Below are 8,617 nucleotides of genomic sequence, written 5' to 3'. Positions count from 1 at the left end.
GGGGTGCTCTGTGGGCCCCACAATGATATGTGTTCTTCGTCCATTCTGTTCATCCCTTCTTTTTTACAGATCATTTTAGCCTGACATTTGGGCCAGGAAGGTTTGGATAGCATATAAACATCAAGGTGGAGCCCAGGAAGGTTTAACGGTAGGAATTTCTTTCCCTCATTTCCCCTCTTGTGTGACCCACTTGAGTTTTGTAACCACCTCATTTTTGGTCGCACATCCTAAAATGAGCTCTTGAAACGGATGGACGGAATGGATTTCTCACATATATTTCAGTGGGACCCACCCAACATCCTTGCATTAGAACTTCCAGGAAATCCCGCCCCAAATTCGTGTGGGTATAGAACCCGCGCCCAGAAGCCAAAAAAATCCCGCCCCAAATTCATGCCCAAATCTCTCTCTCTCTCTCTCTCTCTCTCTCTCTCTCTCTCTCTCTCTCTCTCTCTCTCTCAAATTTCCTCCATTTTCCCTCTCTTCCATCAATCTCCAACATCCTGATCCTCCTCAGCCTCACACACCCCCAAATCAACTCATCTCAAACCCCAATTCAAGCAAGACCCCTGTCCCAGAGAATGCAAAATCCAGCCCTAGGAGAATCTCCGGCAATTCCATCTGAATCTCCAACCATTCCACCAAATTTGACTTTGGTACGTCCCACTCTCTGTCGAATCTTCTCTTCCTTTCTCCCAATGTAAACATGTATGGTGATTAGGGCTGTTGATTTGGTGGACCACAACTTGGATGGGCCATAGTTTGAAGATTGCAGCAATCAGACAACTGTCGCCATATAAGTTTTGCCTATTGAATGTCAGTCCAAACTCATTGGATATGGCCCATTCATGTGGTGGCGCACAAAATCAATGGTCCTGATTACTGTAAACAAGCGCCCTGTGTTAGCAAGCGTGTCTTTCCACTATATGTTCTTATCTCAATCTCTCGAATTCTCATATTAGATCTTTGGAGAAGACTGCGAGACTGCGGAAGTTTACAAAGCTCGAACCAAAGACATTGTTGTTGCAACTGTCCGTGGATTTAATGGTGAGATGTTTGTTATTGCTGTTTATATAAATGCCAATGCAATTGTCATGTAATTCTTTATTTTGTTTCCAATGACATCATAATAAGTGGCCCACACATGTATGAGAAAAGGAATGGTTGGAAAAGGCCTACCTGACAAGTGTTGGGTTCTAGATTAGAGCTTGAGAACTGGTAAAGGAAATTCACATGAGGAGAGTTTGGACATAGTCTGACATCTGGGCCATTGATCAGGTGCACCATTTGAATGCTCTAGTCCTAAAAATCTGGCCATCAAGTCGGCCCCACATGTATGAGAAAATGGATGGTTGGAAAAGTAAGACCGACGATTATGCTCAATGTACAGGCGTGGCCCACCTTGCAATTAGATTGCCTTGATTTTCGGACCAGGAATGCTCACAGCAGGGCTCATCCGTCTTCTTGCTGGTATTCTGTTTCTGTTGTGCATCTGAACTGTGTTAATGGGGGATTCTACTGAGTAATAAGATCATGGTTGTCTATTTGAGAAACTTCATTTGTACTTATCTTTAACTATTTAAAAATGCTTTTATCGTTGACTAATGCTAATTTTCCTGTTTAAGCTTCCTTTTCTTCCTTTTCTTGTTTCTCTCTTTTTTTTTGGTTGTTGTTGTTAATTTTCCTGTTTAATCCGTGGTCGAAGGGCCGATTTTTAATGGGGGACATTCAATCACTATTGTTTTCCTGTGGTGTGGTTCACCCGAGATTTATTTCGAGCTCATTTTTTGGTATCAAGCTTAAATTTTCTTTGATGTGTCGTTTAGTTTCTCATAAAGAGAGGTCCTATGTGAGGTTGAGAATGTGTTCCAGTAGCTGTACAAAATTCTAGAGGGATTATTCTATGTAGATGAACTTAAAATATTGAAAAGAATATTTAAGATGCCTCACATACTTCTCTAAGATCAAACAAGAGCCTTGTTACAATCCAGTGTGTCAACCAACTAGAGAAAAAAAATGAAATTTTTGAAAATGGCAGCATAAAAACTTTCTAGTCTCACAGTGAATAAATTAATTGTTTTGAAAGCTGTAATCAAGCTCATATAGGCCATCTTTTTTGGAGGAATGATTCTATAAAGATAAACTTAAAACATTGAAGAGAATATTTCAGGTGCCTTGGATGCCATTCTAAAATCAAACAAGAAGTCTGTTGGAGTACACCCCAATGTATCACAATCCAATGTATTAGGACTTGGGAAAACTCGTTTGTTTTCCAATGATACAAACTGTTTATATGATAGGTCGCACTTTCTACTGTCGATGCTAACAAATAAACACTCATAAGTTAGATCATCCACTGAAAATTCAACTCACGATGTAAGATTACTCCAGTAGATTATAAATGTATAAATTTCGCAACTCTGGAAATATTGATAAATCAAATGTTGTACATAAAAGATTTAGCATACTCTTGCTTCAAATGCTCATCCTCTGCTCATATTTTGTTATCGACACTTGAAGTTTCTGAGCTTGATCAGATAATAAACCTTGTTCTTGAATTTGATGAACATGTTATGTAATGTGCGCATGATCAAAATGGAAACCATGCAGTGAAAGGTAAGGCATGCACATTGAGTTTGGAGAAATGGGCTTCTTTTTCTCATAGAAGAGTGATCTTTTTTATATTGGTCCAAGTCATGTTCATATATAGTGTGGACCACCTAATGAATGGTCTGGATGTCTGGCATGCATGCCATCCAAGGATGGGGATGAGCCTTTGCATGATAGCTCTTATATATACGGCCTGCATTCTATCAAAACATATGTTATGCAATGAGATCTTGTAGAAAAGAAACTCTTCATTAAAGGCAGCCTTATTAGTCTCAAACTTTATTTGGTTTAGGAGCCTGATCAAATGCTGCATGAACGAATACATGAATCCATAACATTTTCAAAAGACTTCCACTCTAGTTTCACATTAGCCAAAACACTAAAACCAGAAAACAGAAAGAAAGAACCAAAATTGAAGAGAAAAATGAAAAGAAAGTGTATGGATTAAAGCTAATTTTCATGAGCTGCACTTGAAGTTCTTGGAGAAAGTTAAATCAAGATTACTGAATAAGGAGATTGTCAAAGCTACTTATGAGAATTGCAAGGTGCCTTAGCAAAACTTTTTTGTTACCCCTGGTTGTCATTGTCACCATACACATTTTCCAATCTCCCATAGACACGGACGAATGAGGTCCTGTATAATGGACGATCCACTTTGCAACTAATCAGTGGTCTAGATCGCAGAAACATATGGATCCAACTTGTACAGACAGTCGCATCTGGACATTATGTATGTCATGATGCATCAGGATCTGGTACTTCTCTCTTGTAAAAAATCCATCTGTCAATACTCTCAGATGACTATTGAACAAATTACTTATTATCTGATTGGTTATATTGTTCTTGTAGCTTGGTTTCGATTCTCTATACTTTGCAAGGATTGATTACCAGGAAAGGGCAAAGCGTAAGGTGGATAAATCACTTGAAGTTATATGGCATGGGTCAAAGACTTTTGGTTCTTCTTCTCCGGTATGAAACTTCAAGTTCTTGTTCTGTTATTTATTTATTATTTTAAATTGCTATAGTTTGCTGACATATCATGTTGTCCAACCACCAGATTTTCACAAGTGCCTTTCCTGTTTATTATAGTCCTCCAAATGGTTTCCATTTTGAAGTCAATGATGACTCTTCACCTATACAGGTACCAACTTCTTGTGACAGTTCTCATGTACTCATCTGGATTTTGTTGTAACTGTATCTCCTCATTACAATGTTGAACAATGTGTAAATGATTTTATTGATGCTGCTAAGACTCAAGTAAGCCTTTACAGAACTCTTCATATGAAATGTCCTAGTGGTTTCTAATAAGAGTACAATTCAGCCCATGCATTTAATGTAATACTTGTATTCACTCTCGCTCCCTCTTGTAATTTTATTTGGCTTTGATGAACAGACAAATGTGACAACTGACACGTACAAATCACATCATGTGGACAATGGGTGATGATTTTCAGTACCAATATGCTGAATCTTGGTTCAAACAAATGGACAAGTTTATCCATTATTTTAACAAGGTAACGCACTGGGACAAATTCAAACCGCCTTTCAATCTTGGGTGGAAACTTGGAAGTAGTTCTATTCAACTTTAGAATATTGTTGCTTTAAAAAAAAAAACTATAAGAGCCAATATATGACCAAAGAATGTAGGTACTGAATAGTCATACAACAGATTTGCATTACATTTTTCTTGTTCTAACTTAATACTATCAATATATACTATTTCCTCTGAAATAATCCCTTCCAAATTGTATAGATTTGCTGTTGTGCATAGGATCACTATTATGTTGACTATGACATTATATATAGTAGAGATATGATACTTCTTGTCCAACTTTGAGATGATTTTCATCTGATAGTTTGTCTGGTACTTCTCTTAAGTGGTTATTGGTCTGAACCATTTTTGCAAGTAAAAGGTTCCATGAGATGGAGCTGAGTTAAGTGGGCTGATTTAGATCTTTTGGTTTCCATAGGCAAGTAATACATACAAGCTGCAAAATTTACTTATTATCTACGATGTAGAAAGGGCATTCCTGGGTCAGTTTGCACTTGGATTTTGAACTGGTAGTGTTTGGCAGGCCAGGCCTACTGAAAATTTTATTTTGCCCAGCTTGTGTCCAGTCCATATACTCACCCTTTCCATTATCCAGGGAGGACAATTAACAACTCAAAATATTCAAATTTGGGTTGCTTCCAAATTTGACTGTTGTTGCCAATGTTATTGGACAGGCAATATATTAATGCATTTGAAAAAAAAAACAAAAATTGGGCATAAGTTATTCTAACTAGCAGCCTTAGAGTAGCCCAATTGTAGGTAAACAGATACAGAGAAAATTGAGATGGTTCAACCATGTGCCTCAAAAGCCGGGGACAACTGTGATAAGAAGGGGAACTTTCATAGGATTAGGGTTTGGGCTGAAAGTACGAGTGCTTGAGCCGACGCTTTCGGAGTCCGAACTCATTCTTTTGAAAAATGAAAAAAATGGGAATATTAGTAAATATGGATTTTCTTGTTAAGAAGAAAATGGAAGGTAAAGAAGAGACATAACTGAAACTTTGCACTGTGAAAAGTAATATTAACCATCTTACTTTCCTCGTTGAATTTGATGTCCAGGAAATAGACCTTTTCTAAAAAACCATGGATTTAAAACCATTAAATCCTTCTCAGAAATCTAAGTTTCTTGAACTGAATTGAATTATTAAAATTCAATTTTGTTGAATATCCAAATGCAAGGTTTCCATGAATTAGGCAAATGAATTCATTCTAACCCATTTTGTTGAATATCCAAACACAAGGATTATTTATTTATTATTATTATTATTATTATTTTTGTGATATGCAATAAATTTTCAGAATTTATATGTAGGTGCATACTTGTGCTCATTCACATGGACTTTGACTATCTTTCTTAAATTTCTTTGGTTTTTTTAATTTTTGTATCTAATTTTGAATTTCTAGGCCCTAAAACAAGATTCGAGGTGCCGTCAACAATGCTAACAGAATCCTCCAGGTCAGATTGTTGATTGGACCTGATTTTATTTAAATGATCTTAATAATCCATTTTATTTAAATGAGCAGACCCGGATGCGTGTCGGAGCTATCCGGATGATGAGCGGGGGTCCCTGGAATGTGGGAACCGTTGTTATGACCATGATGAAGCTGTCCATTTCCTATGGACAACATTGGAGTGGCCTGACCATTTGGACAGGCTATGTTTATATCTTTATTTACTCGAAATTGATGGAGTAGACCCGGATGTGCGTCGGAGCTATTCGGATGTTGAGAGGGGGTCCCTGGAAGGTGAGAATCGCTATTATGACCATGATGAAGCTTTCCATTTCCTATGGACAACATTGGAGTGGCCTGGTCATTTGGACAGGCCGTGTTTATATCTGTATTTGCTCGAAATTGATGAAGCAGATCCGAATGTGCGTCGGAGCTATCCAGATGTTGAGTGGGGGTCCCTGGAAGGTGGGAACTGCTGTTATGATCATGATGAAGCTGTCCATTTCCTATGGACAACATTGGAGTAGCCTTGCCATTTGGACAAGTCATGTTTATATCTGTACTTGCAGGGACCACACCCTTAACCTATAACCTAAACCTATTTTCAAATTCCAAAACCTATAACTACAACCTAAACCTTAACCTAAACCTATTTTCAAATTCCAACACCTATAACTACAACCTAAACCTTAACCTAAACCTATAACCTATAACCTAAACTCAATTCCCTAAACTCAATTCCTTAAACTCTAACCTATAACCTAACCTTAACCTATACTTATAACTTAAACCTATTCTCAAATCCTAAAACCTATAACCTAAACTCAATTGTCTAAACCTTAACCTATAACCTAACCTAAACCTATACTTATAACCTAAACCTATTCTCAAATCCCAAAACCTATAACTATAACCTAAACCTTAACCAAAAACTCATAACCTATAACCTAAACTCAATTCCCTGAACCTTAACCTACGCCCTAACCTAAACCTATACTTTTAACCTAAACATATTCTCAAATCCCAAAACCTATAACTTAAACCTAAACCTTAATCTAAACCTATAACCTATAACCTAAACCTATAACCTAAACTCAATTCCCTAAACCTATACTTATAACCTAAAACCATTCTCAAATCCCAAAACCTATAAGTATAACCTAAACTCAATTCCCTAAACCTTAACCTACACCCTAACCTAAACTTATACTTATAACCTAAACCTATTCTCAAATCCCAAAACCTATAAACCTAAACCTTAACCTAAACCTAAACCTATAACCTAATGCTATAACCTATAACCTAAACCTAAAACCTAAACCTAAACCTACACTTATAACCTATAACCTAAACCTAAACCTAAAACCCAAACGTAAACCCGATCTTGAACCCGAACTCGATTTCCTAAACCTAAACCTTAACGTATTCTCAAATCCCTGAACCTAAACTTATAACCTAAACTGAATTCCCTAAACCGTAACCTATAACCTAACCTAAACCTAAACCTATAACCTACACTTATAACCTAAACATAAAACCTAAACCTAAACCTATATTTATAACCTAAACCTATACTTATAACTTAAACCTATAACCTAAACTTAAACCTTAACCTAAACCTATAACCCAAAACATAAACCTAAAACCTAAACCTAAACCTACACTTATAACCTATAGCCTAAACCTAAACCTAAAATCCAAATGTAAACCCGATCTCGAACCCGAACTCGATTTCCTGAACCTAAACCTTAACGTATTCTCAAATCCCTAATCCTAAACCTACACCTAATCCTAATCTCAACTCCCTAACCTAAACCTAAACCTAAACTTGAAAACCCAAACCTAAACCCGATCCCGAATCCGAACCCGATTTCCTAAACCTAAACTTATAACCTTAACTTAAATCTATTCTCAAATCTCAAAACCTATAACCTAAACCTAAACCTATATAACCTTAACCTAAACCTAAAACTTAACCTATAACCTAAACTTTAACCTATAACCTTAACTTATAACCTAAACCTATAACCTAAACTCAATTTTCTAAACCTTAACTTATAACCTTACCTAAACCTAAACCTATAACCCGAACCCGATTTTCTAAACCTAAACCTTAATGTATTTTCAAATCCCTAAACCTAAACCTAACCTAATCCTAATCTCAACTCCCTAACCTAAACCTAAACCTGAAAACCTAAACCTAAACCCGATCCTAAACCCGAACCCGATTTCCTAACCCTAAACTTATAACCTTAACCTAAACCTATTCTCAAATCCCAAAACCTATAACCTAAACCTAAACCTAAACCTTAACCTTAACCTATAACCTAAACTCAATTTCCTAAACCTTAACCTATAACCTAACCTAAACCTATAATCCGAACCTGATTTCCTAAACATAAACTTTAACGTATTCTCAAATCCCTAAACCTAAACCTACACCTAATCCTAATCTCAACTCCCTAATCTAAACCTAAACCTAAACCTAAACTTGAAAACCTAAACCTAAACCTGATCTCGATCCCGAACTCGATTTTCTAAACCTAAACTTATAACCTTAACCTAAACCTATTTTTAAATCTTAAAACCTATAACCTAAACTTAAACCTATATAACCTTAACCTAAACCTAAAACTTAACCTATAACCTAAACCTTAACCTATAACCTTAACTTATAACCTAAACCTATAACCTAAACTTAATTTCCTAAACCTTAACCTATAACCTAACCTTAACCTTAACCTAAACCTAAACCTATTACCCGAACCCGATTTCCTAAACCTAAACCTTAACGTATTCTCAAATCCCTAAACTTAAACCTGCACCTAATCCTAATCTCAACTCCCTAAACTAAACCTGAACTTGAAAACCCAAACCTAAACCTGATCCCGAACCCGAACTCGATTTCCTAAACCTAAACTTATAACCTTAAACCTAAACCTATTCTCAAATCTCAAAACCTATAACCTAAACCTAAACCTAAATTTGAAAACCCAAACCTAAACC

At 36.5% G+C, this 8,617-nt stretch overlaps 1 long non-coding RNA gene across 2 annotated transcripts; it reads left to right on the top strand.

Moving 5' to 3' along the window:
- Positions 1-427: 427 nt before the first annotated feature.
- Positions 428-6,219, top strand: LOC131223875 (uncharacterized). Of its 2 annotated transcripts, XR_009160745.1 has the most exons (5): positions 428-653; positions 960-1,044; positions 3,457-3,576; positions 3,665-3,748; positions 5,564-6,219. It is a non-coding gene; the product is annotated as an uncharacterized LOC131223875 (long non-coding RNA). The 2 variants fall into 2 exon arrangements; XR_009160744.1 differs by lacking the exon at positions 5,564-6,219 and having other exon boundaries at positions 3,665-3,948.
- The last annotated feature ends 2,398 nt before the right edge of the window (positions 6,220-8,617 follow it).

Source organism: Magnolia sinica, chromosome 13, assembly GCF_029962835.1.
Source record: "Magnolia sinica isolate HGM2019 chromosome 13, MsV1, whole genome shotgun sequence".
NCBI classification, from domain to species: Eukaryota; Viridiplantae; Streptophyta; class Magnoliopsida; order Magnoliales; family Magnoliaceae; genus Magnolia; species Magnolia sinica.
This window is presented reverse-complemented; position numbering and strand designations above follow the sequence as displayed.